General features: G+C 41.8%; 1 protein-coding gene and 1 pseudogene across 1 annotated transcript in view; one reads left to right on the top strand and one right to left on the bottom strand.

Moving 5' to 3' along the window:
* The window catches only part of SND1 (staphylococcal nuclease and tudor domain containing 1), a 411,695-nt gene that overhangs the window by 190,133 nt on the left and 205,243 nt on the right, over nt 1-16,319 (top strand). The gene's annotated exons all lie outside the window — the stretch shown is intronic.
* LOC116872691 lies at nt 7,181-15,092 on the bottom strand (annotated as a pseudogene).

Here is a 16,319-nt window from a genome sequence, read left to right as displayed (position 1 = left end):
TTTATTTTTTTTCTTTTCTTTCATAAATCCTCAGATATTTGGGGAACCTTGATTTATATATATGAAGGAAGGACCAGGTTGGGGTTGGATGGTGTCCCTATGTGGTTGTGTATGCCTGCCTCCCCAAGATGTCTCTGTCATGACAGGGCATAGGTGAGCAGGGAGTATCAGAGGCAGCCTTCTTTGTGGGGTGCCTGAAACACGGAGGAAGAAGGCAAATTTCAGACCCCACTAAAACTGTCACTGTCATTGGGGTGGAGTGAGAAGGGGATGTGATGTGATTATCTGACTTGGTCTAAAATGCTGTGCCTCTGTGTTTCTTACAGAGCCTCCCTCTAAGGTCCTTCCCTGGTTAAATCATCTACCCTCTGTTCTATAATCATGAATTGTCCTATACATGACCTTGGTAATCTGGGGAATCTCACTGGCATAATGTTGAAGTCATGTTGGTTTAGAAACAATATTCTCAGATACTTTAAAATATTGAATCGGTAAGTAAGCCTTCTCCCAATTAAAGGGAGAGCTTTCACAATAGAGAGACTTAGAAAAATCTCAGAATGTGAAGTTGAGAAATCTACCGCAGCGACTTCCTTTAGTATAAGTCATGACTACTTAAGTGTCTTTCTGCTTTCTGCTTGGTTAACCTCAGTAGCACCCTGCTAGGGTATTTGAAAAAGCTGTGAAGACACTTCCTCCAGTATTTAAATAGTGGATTAATGAAGAAGACTACAGTCTGAGTTGGATTTTATATTTTGATTAAAATTGTCTCTAGTAGAAACTAAGCCCCCCTAGAAGGAAGAGAAAGCATGGGAGCCCTATGATTGACGGCTTCTCTGCCAGTAGAGGTTTAACTGTACCCCTGTTTTTATTAAGGTTGTTTTTGCTAGCACTTGGGCTAGAAAGTTCCATAGAGTTTAAGTTGTCTACACATAATCCAGTTATTCTTGTCAAGCCCTGTTTGTTTTGGGGATTTCGGGTGGTTTTATAGAATGTGAACTGTTCAGGAGCACAAATGGTACTTGATAGAAGAAATGCCTATGCTTGCTGGGAGATTATTTCTTGGGTATTTGCCAAGGGTCAGAACCCTCTGCTCTTACTAACTTTGTGGGGAATTACAGGGGCAGGAAAGAGGCTGGCTGATCCAGCTCTTTTGAATGTGGGTTCTGATTAATTACTCAAATGATGTTCCCAAAGCCTCCTCGCTGTGGTGCTTTGTATTTTGTCAATAAAGGCCCTTGAGGCTCTGCCAATACTCCACCAATCAGATCCCATCTGCTTTCTGTCTTTCAGAATTTGTGCAAACTTTCTGATATGCTGGTAACATACTTTCTTGTTTTGTAGCACCATTAGGGCTCTATTCTTGTCCATATCTGTCTTTTCTGTCATTTCAGTGGGACCTTATAAAGGATGTCATGTGGACATAAGTTCTCAGTCTGCCATTCTGACCTCCCTCAAGCATTCTTTCTTTATTCTTTTGGATAATGCAATTGATTTGATAAGGAGACGGCACATTTGACATGGTTACCAATAAGCAAAAGTTCTGTGTCTTTTATATGCCATTTCTTTTTTTTTTTTTTAAAGATTTTATTTATTTGTTAGAGAAAGAGAGAGAGAGCATGAGCACAGGCAGACAGAGTGGTAGGCAGAGGCAGAGGGAGAAGCAGGCTCCCCGCTGAGCAAGGAGCCCGATGTGGGACTCGATCCCAGGACGCTGGGATCATGACCTGAGCCGAAGGCAGCCGCTTAACCAACTGAGCCACCCAGGCATCCCTATATGCCATTTCTTAGCACCTTTCTCTTTACAGTTCCCATGGCCAGTACAGTACAAAGTGGTAAGGTAAATAGGAATGGAGTTTTTGTAGATTCTGCTGTCTCCCAGTCGTGATGCTGCCTTACAGGGGATTTGCTCCAGTTCATACTGAGTGAATTGATTTTTTTTTCTAAGTAATAAAAAATTGTATATGCAACTAATGACTCATTGAACACTACATCAAAAACTAATGATGTACTATATGTTGGCTAACTGAACATCATAAAAATATATAAATAAAATAAAACCACAAAAAATTGTAATGTTTTCAAAAATTTAGGAAATAAAGGGAAATTATCCATTGTTTAATCATGCTAGTGTAATAGCTTTTATGTGGGGGGTATTCCTTTTGAATGCTGGTTATTTCTTGAGATTTGCATCTGGGAACAGGAAAATTGACTACTTGGCCAAGTGTTGACATGAAGTCTAAGGCAAGTTGTTATTGGCTTAGAGATGAACAGATGAACAGATGTGAAGTAAAACTGCAGCCCTGCTCCCAGACAGCTGTGCAATCTTGGGCCTTAGTTTTTTCGTATGTAATTTAGATATAATAATCTCACACCTCATTGAGTGGTTGTGAGAAATAAATGTACTAAGGCATTTAAATGTTCAGTATATTTACTAAGATCTAACAGTCAAGTTCTCACATCAGCTCCAAGCCTCTGAACTTGACTGGTCACCATTGATGTAATGTCATATTTAGTGACTTCTGTCCTTTCTCGCTCTCTCTTTTTAAAGTTCATTTATTACTTATTGGAATAATCTCTGTACCCAACATGGGGCTTGAACTCATGACCCCTAGATCAAGAATCGCATGCTCCACTGACTAAGTCATTCAGGCTTCCCTTGTCCTTTCTTTTCTTTATCCTCTTTCACACACTTCTGGCTTTTTTTTTCCCCCACTCAAACTTCTTTTTTTTTTTTTTTTTTTAAGGACTTTTTATTGAATGTTTTTACATTTCATCCTCTTCTTAGTCTTCACACTCTTCCTGGCTAAGCTAATCCAGTGATAAACTGCTACCTCACAGAATGTTCTAAGTATTAGCTTAAATAAAATATAAGGAATGCCTGGTATGTAGTAGTTGCCCATAGGTTAATTAAAAAACAAAACAAAATTCCTCATTGGATTATGGCTTAGATTTTGTAGTAGTCCATTTTTTTAAAAGATTTACTTATTTATAATAGAAAGAGAGGTAGGGGAGGGGCAGAGGGAAAGGGAGACAAGCAGACTCTCCATAGAGCACAGAGCTTGATGTGGGGCCAACGCCAGGACCCCAAGATCATGACCTGAACTGAAATCAAGAGTCAGACACTCAACCAACTGAGCCACCCAGGCGCCCCTTTAGTAGTCCATCTTATTGTTCCATGCCAGGCCCTTCAGTTGGATTTATCTCTTCTCTCACCTTCTTAAAAATTACCATGATGATGGGCGCCTGGGTGGCTCAGTGGCTTAAGCCACTGCCTTCGGCTCAGGTCATGATCTCAGGGTTCTGGGATCAAGTCCCGCATCGGGCTCTCTGCTCGGCAGAGAGCCTGCTTCCTCCTCTCTCTCTCTCTCTCTCTGCCTACTTGTGATCTCTGTCAAATAAATAAATAAAATCTTAAAAAAAAAAGAAAGAAAGAAAGAAAGGATGAATACCCAACTTTAAAAAAAAAAAATTACCATCATGGCTAACTTATATCTGTTTTTCTTCTAAATCTTTTTTTTTTTAAGATTTTATTTATTTATCTGACAGAGCACAGGTAGGCAGAGTGGCAGGCAAGGGGAGAGGGAGAAGCAGGCTCCCCACTGAGCAGAGAACCCCGTGCAGGGCTTCATCCCAGGACCTCAGGATCATGACCTGAGCAGAAGGCAGACACCAAACGGACTGAGCCATCCAGGCGTCCCTCCTCTAAATCTTAAAAGTGGACTATGTTAATACAGTAATGATTGATAAGTACTTGCATACCGTACAAGTGGTATTCATAAGTAAGTTTTCATGTTTCAAGAAGTTTAATGCACATACAATTTATCCCTTATTAAAAGTAATTATTGAAAACATCTTGGGGCACTTGGATGGCTCACTCGGTTAAGCGTCCAACTCTTGATCTCTGCTCAGGTCTTGATCTCAGGATCCTGTGTTCAAGCCCCACAGTGGTCTTCACAGTAGGCATGGAACCTACTTAAAAAAAAAAAAAAAAGTCTTTCAAAGCGAGAGGTGTGCTGGCAAGCACCCTGTCTGGATCCAGTGCTGTGGCTAGTGACCTGCCTATCTCCATATCTGAAGTGGTTGAAAAGGCAGAGGGCTCCTAACGTTTAGTGTTTTAGAAAGTGCTATTCTGTGCCCGCACACATGAAGAGCTCTACTGGAAGTTGTATTTTGTGGAACTTACTGAATCACCCTCTCTGTTGTGATGCCCTCTGTTGTGATGTGAATTTTTGTGCCATCAGTAAAAATGTGTTTACAACAGGTAGAACTTGGAGAGAGGAAATAGTTGGACCTTTGAAGTCAATGTGTATGATAGAATTTGGAGATGTTTAATAACAGCATGCACTTCCTAACAGGTAAAGGAAACTTGGGACTATCTTCTATCAAATTCCCAGTGTGGGTTTTACATGGAGCCTTTTAGATTTCTGATATGTCTGCTTAACATATCAACTGTGACTCAGCAGACTTTTGCTTTAATGTAAGTTTCTATTATGTTAAAATTGTGATATATAAACCATCACATATTAGGTCAACAGCAAGGGGAATTCTGTTGTACTTGTTAGATCATTGTTAGACCATCTCTTCTTTGCCAGCCCCTGCCCCCAATCATGTTGGCATTGATTGCAAAATCACTTTTTTTCTTTAAGAAGCAGCTATACAGAGCATTTATTCTTGTCACCACTTTCTCAGAAAACTCCCTCTGCAACTGTTCCTTCACTTGCCACTTAGCACAGCCTGTGGCTATGGAGAGATCAGACCATTGAGTGAGGGTTGACCACAAAGACCCTGTAGTGGTTTACTGTGTTTCAAAGCCAGGAACCAGAATAACCCTGCCCTCCCCAAAGAGTAGGAGAGAAGAAGGAATTTCAAAATCCTTAGCCTTTTTGTGGGGCTCATTTGTTGCTTATATTAGAGCTACAAATCAGTTCATGTAAAAGTACTTCGTCTTCCAATTCCTAGAGAAAAATGTTGACCACCAGAAGACAGTTTGGTTTTGACTTAGTTTTATAAGTGGAGACTCACTTCTCAAGCTTTTACTTGCAGAGATTCTGAAAGCAGTTAAGTCTAAAGCAGTTACATATTCTAAACCACAGCCACACTGACGTTGAGCTTGGTCCAGTTGCTAATGGCTTCTGGGGAATAAGAACCTCGCTCTCCTGTTCTGTGGTGCCCACCCACTGGGTTGTGGACTGTAAACTGTAACAGGACAGGTAGTGGAATTCTTTACTGGGCCCTTTTTTTCTTTCTGACCCATATGACAAAACTTCTCTTGAGCTTTCACCCTAAGAAGCAACCTGTGCCAAGATAATTTTTTTCCAACTTCTCTAGAATGATTGGGTTTGCTAAACAAACATAGAGTTACTCTTCTACTTAATAATGACTTGGTATTTCTCAGAGCTGTGTGACAACCTTCTAGAACCTAGAGTATTATTTTGGACTTCTTCCCCTAAACAAAGCATTGTTTATGTGTCTTAACATCTGCCTAAACTATAAAGGACTTGAAAATGACTTTCCAGGGCTACCTCATGCCCATTTTGGTCTTTAATAGACCTCTGTGATTTGGCTGGCTCTACTTTCACTGTCAGAGCAGATCATTCCAGATGCCATTATGTAATTTTCTGTCTTGGGGTGTGTGTTTGTGTGGGCGGGTGGTTTTGTTTTGTTTTTAAGTGGTGTTTAATGTCAGGCTAATAATAAACTGGGTATGTAGGCCTGGTTTTGTCATAATGGCCACGAGTTTGCTTATTTGTCCCTTATTCCCCTGAGAGGTGGAGAGCTCCCCCCTCCCCAAGTGATGCCTAATGTTGGACGGGGCTCATCACAGCTGCCTAGAAAATGCCTCATGGCAACTGGCAGTTCCATTCTGAAGAGACAAAGATGATGACTGAAGAATCTTCTCTCTGATTGCTCTCGCAACCTCTCGCTTGTCTCTCTGTGGCCTAAATTGAACCAATAGGAATGAATTTGCTGTTCCCGAACCACTTCCAGAAGTTGTTCTTTGCTTACCCACAATTCTTAGATTCTTGTTCTTTGGGGAGTGCCAGGTTCTTTAACACATTTATAATTCTGGGGGCCTTAAGTTATGTTAGGTTACTCTTGGGCTCTTGAAATTCGGAAAAAGAGAATTCATTAGTTGAACCTTTCTGTCTGGGTACTTTTCTTCAAAATTATATGACAGAATCACCCAGGGCAGTTAAAAAAAACCAGTGGTGCCCCATATTGAAAATCTAGGTATCCATATTTGTTCCTTTTCTTTTTTTATTAGATCTTATTTATTTGAGAGAACAAGCAGGGGAGGAGGGCAAGCATGGGTAGGGTGGGGGAGGGAGGGGTTTGAAGTAGACTCCTGCTGAGCCAAGGAGCCTGATACAGGGTTCCATCCCAGGATCTGGACTGAGCTGAAGGCAGACTGAGCCACCCAGGCTCTGCTTCCCCCCCCCCCACCCCATTTGTTCTTTTCAAAATACTGTCCTTTACCCTTAGAGATTCCGGGTTTATTGGTTTGGCATAGGGCCTGGCATTGATATTTTGAATGGTGATTCTAATGTGCAGCCCGTATTAATAAGCACTATGAAAAGAAGTCTAGAGGAAACATGAGTTCCAAAACCAACATTCTTCTCTATTCTCGGATAAGTATAGATACAGGTAATAGGAAGACTAAAACAAACTTTATAAATGTATTTTTTCTCAGATCAGTTTTGATCCCAGAACATTAGCCTTTTACCTCCACTAATTTCTGTCATACCAGCTCATTTAGAATAAGTACAGAGTGGCAGAACAGTGAAGGGGCTAAGAGGGTAATGGTTATTTCTAGCTCTGCCTCCAGCATGTAGCGTGACCTTGGTAAGTCATTCACCCACCCTCTTTTCCTAAGGCCCTTATCTGGCCTTTTTTCAAGGAGAAAGAAACAAACGGTGTTGCTAATATTCTTTAATCTCTTAGTATCTCTTCTTAGTAATCTAAAGTTTCTTTAAACCTCTTCTCAGATGCTTAAGAAAGAGAACTTCAGCTAGGGGTGTGTTGTGGGGTTAGAGAAGTCATAGCAGTGAATGAAGCCTGACGTTTTTCTTTTGGCTTTCCAGAAAGTCCAGCTACGGATTTTGGGATTTTGTTTCCTCCCCAGAACAAAAAACACCTTTATTAGTGACTGAAGATAGAAGAAGATAGAAGGGAAGAAGATTCATTTGCCTTTCCGGGCTTTGATTGTCCTCAGACAGAACTCTAGCTCCTTGCCCTCCAGCTCATAGCACCTGCTTAGTTAGCCACACTGGCCTGGTCTTGAAGCGATGCACGCATGAAGCTTGCTGGAACTGCCCCTCCAGAAGACTGCTAATTTTGGCATTCTTCTTCCTTTCATCATATTTCTTAATTTTCCTTGATTGTTTTTTGTTTAAAATCTCTTCTCCCTCCAGAGTCGGCTAGGCCTCCTTCTTGTGGCCCAGGAGCAGTGCATGGTGGGACTCCTGCCACCATCTGCAAGGTGTAGGGAGGTGTGCCATCCGTGAGCATGATGCCGTTCTTCACCAGGGCGTGGTGCTGACCAGGTGGTTGGCAGATGCATTGTCAACAGCATCAGTACTCCTTGTTTTGCGGGCTTAACACTCAGAGCCCCAGGAGAAGTTGCCCACGTCCAGCCTCAAGGCACGGCGCTTCTTATTGCCTCCCGCTAACACCGGCTGTGGGGGCGGGGGGGCAGCCTTAGTATGGCAGCGGGGTGTCCCAGCTCCTACTTCCTGTTCTCATGGCAGGGCTTTCTCTTGCCCCTGGTCTTGTGGCACTTATGCCGGTTGCCCTGAGAAATGCCTAGGGCTCTCCGTGTTGACTGTGAAAGAGCTAGCCAGGGATTTTTCCTTTTATGTAGCCCTTCCTCCCCAGGACTTTGATCATAAACACTAGATTTAGTTGGAAGTCTGTGGATTTGCAGAATCAGACTTTATTCTAAGTAGTTAACTCTTAGTTATCACTGCCAGTTGACTTATTGGCCATTCACCACTGACATGACTTCAAGTTAAATTGTTTACCTAAAATAACAAGGCACAACACTGGAAAGAGCTTCAAATTTATTTTTATTTTTTTATTATTTTATTTATTTATTTGACAGAGCACACAGGCACAAGCATGGGGAGCAGGAGAGGGAGAAGCAGATTCCCTGCTGAGCAGGGAGCCCATTGTGGGGTTCAATCCCCGGACCCTGGGATCATAACCTGAACCAAAGGCAGGTGCTTAACCCACTGAGCCACCCAGGTGCCTCAAGAGCTTCGAATTTAGACCTCTAATATTCCTTTACCTCTCCCTGTAATTATCAAATTCATAGATTTCATCTAGTTGACAGCTGTTTTGTTGTTGTTCTTAATTTTCTCCTTAAGAGGAAGTCTTTGGCAGTAGAAGGTATTGTTAGTATCTTTGTTGGTGGCGGTGTTGCTAACTAACCCAAACTGTATCTTTTAAATACTTGTGGGGAACAAAGAAATTGAAGTATAATCTATTTGTTAGACTCAATAATTGCCAGTTATGGGGTTTATTAAAGATTCAAGTCAATAGTTAAATATTTAAGAAGCCCTAGAGTTCATTGTTTTCTTTTTTGGGGTATAGATTGATGCATCTGAAATTAATGATGTATGTTTTGATGATTGAGGCATAATTATTTGGCAGCCTTTAATCTATACTACTATTCTCAAATGATTTGCTTATATATTATTCTGATACCCTTCTAGATACAGCCACATTTATGACCCTGGCTTTTTTATAGCATACCTTTCTATTTTTATGAACAAGGCTTATGTTCAGCTGATATATACAGGTATGACAAACTCTAGCCAGTGCCATATGTTAAATATTTTGAATATTACCCGATTATAACACATAAGAATTTGCATTATGTTACCTGGTCTCAGAGAATCCTTCAAGACTTGTTTTCAGGGAGAGGTATCAGTCTTGTCGCACAGTAGCTTAGCAGAGAGGGGGAGAGTGGAGAACAAGAAGTATTCCTGTTTTGGTTTGGATTGTTTGAATTGGAACTATTTTCCATGACCTTGCCTATACTGATGAGTTTTGTGTGTTGAGAGGGTGCGGTTGAAAGTCCTTGTCTATAATGTATTCTCTCCACCCGAACATCTACTTGTTGGCATTTGTTTCTCTAACTAGTGCACTACCCTAGGACAGAACCCTTAACAAGAAAGCAGAAGCCTCTGGAGGCTCTGTTTCTCCTAGTCAGAAACTTGTGGAAACTAGAGTAGGTCAGAGCCTCGCCCACCTGAGCCAGTCCCATGTTTTTCACCATATTTTATCTTTAGAGTATATGTTGAGGGCTTTTTTCACATTGATAGATTATGTTCAACAGTAAGACAGTGCTCATTGTGGATGAGAAGATAGTTCATTGGTATCAGCTCATGTCCTCTCTCAGACTGTAATCAGAATGTGGTTATTCTTTCTAAATTAAATTTGTTTCCTGGGCATAAAGTGTTAACAGTGCCTTCCCTTCAACACACATAGGTGCTCGCGCGCGCACACACACACCCGCACTCAGAATTTAAAAAGAAGTAAAATCTGGCTGGTGTCAGGACTCCCTTTTCCATCTTACTGTCTTTAGGAAGTTATTTATTCCCAGATTCTGTTCTCTGCGATTTTGAGATGATCATCTCCTACCCATGACATAACTTGTATGTTACCCACTCTCTCTTTCTCCTATAATAACAAAATTGCTGTGATAGCCATCCAGTCAACTTTTTAAGAAATCGGGTAATTCATTTCTAAATTGGAATTTGTTTCTTTTTAATCAGCCTTGTAATGTATTACAGATATCACTCTTCAGCATTGGCTACAGGAGTGATTTAATGCCGGGTTTTAATGACTCCTTCATTAATCCTTGTATTCTGGGATTTATCACTCACTGGCCTTTGACCACTGGAAATGATGAAAACTTTGATTTCATGCATATTGGATAACACTGGCCTGTTGCCTCTGGAGCCGAGAATCTCGCCTCCGCAGTGGCGTGTGTGATTGAGAGCGCTGCGGATGGATGGCTGCTCTCCCAGGCCATACGCTGCTGCCGAAGGGGTGAGCTTGATGTCTTTATCAGCTCAGGGTGACCTCTTCCCAGGCTCGCTGGATTTGAAGAAGGAGTCTGCTCTGATAGCTTCATCTCCTGGACAGGTCTTGTGAAGTCAGGCTCACCTTTTCAGCTAGTTCCTGAAAAATGCTTGCATTGAGAATGTGTATCTTCATGGCTGCACATAGAACATTTTTTTTTCCTTCTAGTAAAATGGATTTTATAGTAGGGAAACATGTTTAAGACTATGTAGTCCACCTCCCTCATTTTATGAACAAAGGGCTGAGTCCAGGAGGAGTGACGCAATTAGGCCAGTGTCAGTATAGTGAAAACGAAGAAGAGTGATCAGAAACACACAGCGCTTACTATTTGCCAGGCAGAACCTAAGTATAGTCTTTTGTTCCTTACAACAGCTCATGAGGTAACATTCATCTACAACAAGTCCAGTTTTCCATGTGACTTTTCTCTGTACTGCCTGCCTGCGGCCATCGCAGAAATGACAGTGTTGGTGGCTTTCCTTACTCTTAATAGTAGCATTGTGAGTGTTCTCGGAAGAGAGGGTCTCATTTATGTACTCTGGAGTCTTGTGGGTAGAAGTAATAACCCTACGTAAATACCAGGTGCAGGCCCCCTGCCCACCGGTGCTCAGAAGAGAGGAAGTCTTCCTACCTTGAGTTTTCACAGATGCTCTCGTGTTACTGAGTGCTTCCTCAGTTAATTAATTTATTATTTTTAGTTTTTAAAAGATTTTATTTATTTATTTGACAGAGATCACAAGTAGGAGAGAGGCAGGCAGAGAGAGAGGGGGAAGCAGGCTCCCTGCAGAGCAGAGAGACGGATGCAGGGCTCCATCCCAGGACCCAGGGATCATGACCTGAGCCAAGGACAGAGGCTTTAACCCACTGAGCTACCCAGGTGCCCCAATTTTTTAAATTTATTTTTAAGACTGATTTTATTAGAGTGTGTGAGTGAACATGTGCCTAGTGACTGGGTGGGTGGTGATGGGCAGAGGGAGACAGAGACATAAACAGACTCTGGGCTGAGTGTGGAGTCTGACACAGGCCTTGATCTCACAATACTGAGATCACAACCTAAGCCGAAACCAAGAGTCATCTGCTCAACCGACTATGCCACCCAGGCACCCCCGTTAGTTTATTTTGAACACATCAGTGAGCTTTCTAGAATCTCAGTCAGTGCTACATGAAGATCACATTGTGGAATCATTAAAAATGAGCCAAATTTTTTGCACAATGTAACACTTATTCTGGTGAGTATGTCTGCTTGACTGCAAGTGCTGGGAGTCATAAGAAGTGACTATTTATTTATTTATTTATTTTAAGCAGTCTCTGTGTCCAATGTGGGGCTTAAACTCAGAACTCTGAGGTAAGAAGAGTTGCATGCTTTATGACCAAGCCAGCCAAGTGCTCTAGGAAGTGACCTATTAAAGTGCTCTTTAAAAAGCAGTACTCAGAGGCAGGAGGGGACAAACCTTTTCGGTAAAGGACCAGATAGTAAATATTTCGGCTTTGAAAGCCATATGGTCTTATTGCAACTGTTTGGCTCTGCCTTTGACAGCCATAGACAATATGCAAACAAATGGACATAGCTATGTTCCAATAAAACTTCAATGAAAACCAAACTATGAGTCTGCAACTCTAGTTCTCAGGACTCACACTATAGAGGAATGAATAGATACTTAACAGAACAAGTGCTAAAACCCGCCATCCAAATGTTAGGAAAATGGGTACTTGTGACTTAAGGAAACTATTTCTGATAGCAACATTATATGTAGATTTCAAAACAGTTAATGTGTAAAAATTTTGGAAGAAGTTGAAAGAAAACAATCTTAGAAAGTGGCTGTGATGGGGCGCCTGGGTGGCTCAGTCAGTTGGGCATTTGCCTTCGGCTCCCGTCATGGTCGTAGGGTCCTGGGATCAAGCCCTCCGTCGGGCTCCCCACTTGGCGGGGAGTCTGCTTCTCCCTCTGCCTGTCGCTCTGCCTGCTTGTGTTCTCTCGCTCCCTCTATCAAAATAAATAAATAAAATCTTTAACAGAAAAGAAAAGTGGCTGTGATGGTGGTGTACATTGTGTGTTGCATACACTTGTAGAGAGTGTAGCTTGAGAACAGCTGTTCCTGAAATGTGGTGTTTTAAACAATACCTCTAGGTTAATACATGTTTTAAATAAATACTTGATGATTTCACTTATATCCAAAGAGTTATATATTCAAAATGAACAAGAACATCTTCCCACATCCCCACCCCCAACCCCCGCCGAAAACCTGGTATTCCTTTAGGTGCAGGTCCATTTCTTGTCGTATTTTCTCTTGACCCTGGAAGCTCACTTTCTGAGGAAATGCTGGTTTTGGAAATTATTTGCAATACATTCTGATGGCTTTTCACTTCCTTCTCATTGAACTGTCTCTACTGGTCACTGGTGATAGGACAGTTCACTTCCTCTGTTTGGTGCCACAGGCAGCTGTCCCTGCTACTTGGTAGTGACGGTGCTCTTCTAGTTATTTGGTCCTGTGAACATGTCCTTGATTTTCTAGGTGTCTGATTCCCATTTTTTGTTAAATGCTACCCTGGGTCTGTGCAGAACACCTGAATCTGTAAAACAGCAGAGTCTTTCCTGTTAGTATTGTATTGCTACTCATTTAATTTTCCGATTTCTTTCTTTTTGCTTTTCTCCCTCTGTCACTATCCCCAGATCAGTTCTGACCTAAACTTTCGTCTTCCTTTTAAAATTTTCAACCCAATCTAATTCAGGGAGGCACTGCCCCACACAGTGGTTTTGCCAGTCTCCTGGAGACAGATTTTCTTTTTGTTCAGTATGCCCCTTTTCAGATCCATCTGGTGTAACAGCTGTATTCCCACTCCTGAATAAAATATTTTAGGAAAGTGTCTCATGGTAAAGCACCTGGACTTTTAGCAAGATTGGGGGTAAACTCCAGACCAGATCCATCACCAGCAGGATGGGAGGACCAGTTTTCATGGCGTGGGGATAAGACCACATGAATGAGGATATGACTGAACTGGTGTTGTAAGAGTACCATTTGTATCAATTAAGTGTAAGGGATTAGATAATCTGTCATTATGCTAATTCTGCCTAACAGATGGTAGAAAGTTCTGCATATCAACAGCAGTATTCACCGTAGGGGAAATTAGCTTGCACCCAGATCAGCAGTCAGGCGGGAATTCATTGAAAGAGAGACAGTACTGGTGATTACATTAGTGTGTCCCTCTAAGGACATCCACACATGTGCTGGCTTTCTTGAGTATCTCTGGAGTTTACTTATTCTTGCCCATTGCCCTTTCTAAGTTACCAGACCTCTTTACTCTTGTCTATAAAGAATTGGAGGTGATTTCTCTCCATTTGGTTAATTTAGGAAGATCAAGATTAGAAGTAGGTTAAGTAAATGTGGCTCAGAGCAGTAGCATATTGCATATTTCTTCAGAGAAAAGATGCCATACAGCTATTGAAAACGTTGATTATCAGCCTTTAGAAATGAACTTCAGAGGTGAAATGAGAAGCAGGAAAATGGATATGCTCTAAGTGACATACCGTGCCTTTCATATGTATGTATTTAAGAGATATAATTAAGTCCTTTGGCCTCATATTCTCAAAGGGTCATTCTTGATCCTGGTATTTTTTTCTCTGTGAATGGCTTCCCTTCAATATTTTATTAATGCAGAGCTTCACCTATCCCCTGAATGGTGATGATTATCAACTCTATTTTTCTTTGCTTATCTCTCCTAACTTACCACACACTTGCTTTCCATTACTATTTGTGCATCCTTCTCTCATCTCAAAGCTAGTATGTTTAATACTAATATTGATTTGGGGCGCCTGGGTGGCTCAGTAGGTTAAAGCCTCTGCCTTCGGCTCAGGTCATGATCCCAGGGTCCTGGGATCAAGCCCCACATCGGGCTCTCTGCTCAGCAGGGAGCCTGCTTCCTCCTATCTCTGACTGCCTCTCTGCCTACTTGTAATCTCTGTCTGTCAAATAAATAAATAAAATCTTAAAAAAACTACTAATATTGATTTAAAGTGGTGGCTTTCAAACTTGTGTGCCCTGGAATCACCTGTGTAGCTTATTCAAAGGCACCCTGGGCAATGGAGTAGACCCCGCTTTTGTAAGTCTTCACTGACTGACTTTATTCCTTTTCATACCAGCCTGTGACATAGCTTGGATAGAAGCCAAGATTCTAGACTATAAGATCATTTTGAAGAGTTGTCCAGGTTGATCAGACAGCTGTCAGAATTGATCACTGTTCATACAGAGTATAGTTCCAGATGTGCTTTAAATAGGCATGGTCATTGAGATTTAATGGGTCGGTAAATTGGATTATGTGCCATCATTCCAGAAACAGAGCAAACATTTTGGACTGGAATGCCTAAAAGTCAGGGGCAAGGCAGGGAAAAGCCATCCACAGCTTTAGTTCCCACCAGGAGCTAAAATAACTGAGGATGTTTGATCCTGCCTTCGTGACTCTAGAGATCTTGGGAGAAGCAGTTTAATTAGGAAGGGGTGGTGGCTTTGTTGATTTGCTAACAAATTCCCTCATGGATTCTTCACTGTTCCTTTTGCTTTCGTTCCATTCCATGTAGTCCACAGCTCAGACCTCAGTGAGTTCAGTAGCCTTCTCCATCAGCCTTTCCGCATCTGTCCCGTCTCCAGGTCTTCCTCCGCACCGCTGCTGCTTAATTCCCCCTAAGTGCTGTTTTCGTGTTACTTTGCCACAAGAGCTATTTCAGATTTTCACAGCTATATTCAGTTAAGCCCCCCACTCTCTACTTCTCTCCCCTCATTCTCAGCAGACAGCCTCATCTCCTGCTTTCTGGAAAAAATACGGGCGTATCTAGAAAACACCTTCTCGCAGCTCCACACTTGACTTTCCCCTGCTTCCTTTTCTTATCTCCTGCCTTTCCGTCTCCATGGAAGATTTCAGCCTCTTTCTTTCCAAACTCATTTTTCTACATACCTTGTGAATTCTCTAAATTCTAAATTCTCTCCTGTGATCTTCAGGGGATTTTGTGCCATCAGTTATCCCTTTTCTTTTTAACTAACTTCTGAAAATTACTCTCCAGTCTTCTCTTTATTGTAGCTACTTTTCTTCTTCTTGCCTTCTCTTCACAGCCAAGTTAATTAAAAGAGTTAAAAGAAGTTTTAATTCTGTCTCCATTTGCTCTTCGTTCCTTTACCATCTGCTTTGACCCATCTGCTTTGACCCTTAGGTAAGCTGTGCTTACCTAAGAGACCAGTGCTTCCCTTAAGGACACTTCTCAATCCTTGCTTATATCTGATCTCTGTACTATGTAAAACTTACCACCATCTTTTTTGAATCTTTTTCTCTTTTCTTTTAGTGTGGTATACTTGACAGGATTTCCTTCTATAGCTCTGCTTACTTCTCTTCAGTCTGCTTTTGAGTGCTCCTTAAATATTTGTGCTTCCCAGGCTTCCGTCTTATCCGTCTTTTTACCCCACCTCAGTCTCCATGGGTGATCTCATTCATCAAATTGCTTCCGTTTTCAGGTAGATGTTGCTGATTCCCAGACCTAGGTCTCTAACCCAATTCTTTCTTTCAGGCTCTCCCCACCAGCATATCCAGGTACTGCCTGCGCCTCACTTCTGAGATACCAGAGTGCAATATGGCTAAAACTGAGCTCATGTTCTCCCCTGTAGAAAGCTATTCCTTCTCTTGAACGATCCCACATCTCGACTGATAGTGCCACCATTTAGTCAGTCTTCTGTTCCACCAATCTAGTGTCATCTTTCTCTCTCCCCTCTCACTCTCCATACCTGATTATCTGCTGGTCTCTAACAAGTTCATTCCAGCCTTTTTCTCCTCACTGCCTGGTTTGTGCCATCTCCTTACTGGTCCTAACTCCCTGCTGATCCATTTTCCACACTATTGCTGCAATTGGCTTTCTGATATACAAATCTGATAGTTATTCTACTGCTTAAAAGTCTTCATTAATCATCCACAGCCTCTAGGATTAATACAAACCCATGATCTGGCCCTTGCTTACCTCTCCATGTTTATATTTAACAATTCCCTGGCTCTCATCCATCATTTCTGTAAAAAACAAAAACAGCTTAAACTCACTATTCTTGAAGTCATTCTGCTCTTTCTGTCTGGAACATAACTTTGCTTCTAGATAGCTCCTACTCCTCTGTCAGCAATTCACATCGTAGGGAGGCTTTACCTTAGGAACCCTGCCCCAACAAGACCCTGACTGGGCGTCTGTGTCTGTGTTTCATCAGCAC

The sequence above is a fragment of the Lontra canadensis genome, unplaced genomic scaffold (genome assembly GCF_010015895.1).
Source record: "Lontra canadensis isolate GAN:19392208 unplaced genomic scaffold, GSC_riverotter_1.0 scaffold2, whole genome shotgun sequence".
In the NCBI taxonomy this organism is placed as follows: Eukaryota; Metazoa; Chordata; class Mammalia; order Carnivora; family Mustelidae; genus Lontra; species Lontra canadensis.
Note: the sequence above shows the minus strand (reverse complement) of the source record. Positions and strands in the feature narration are given on the sequence as shown.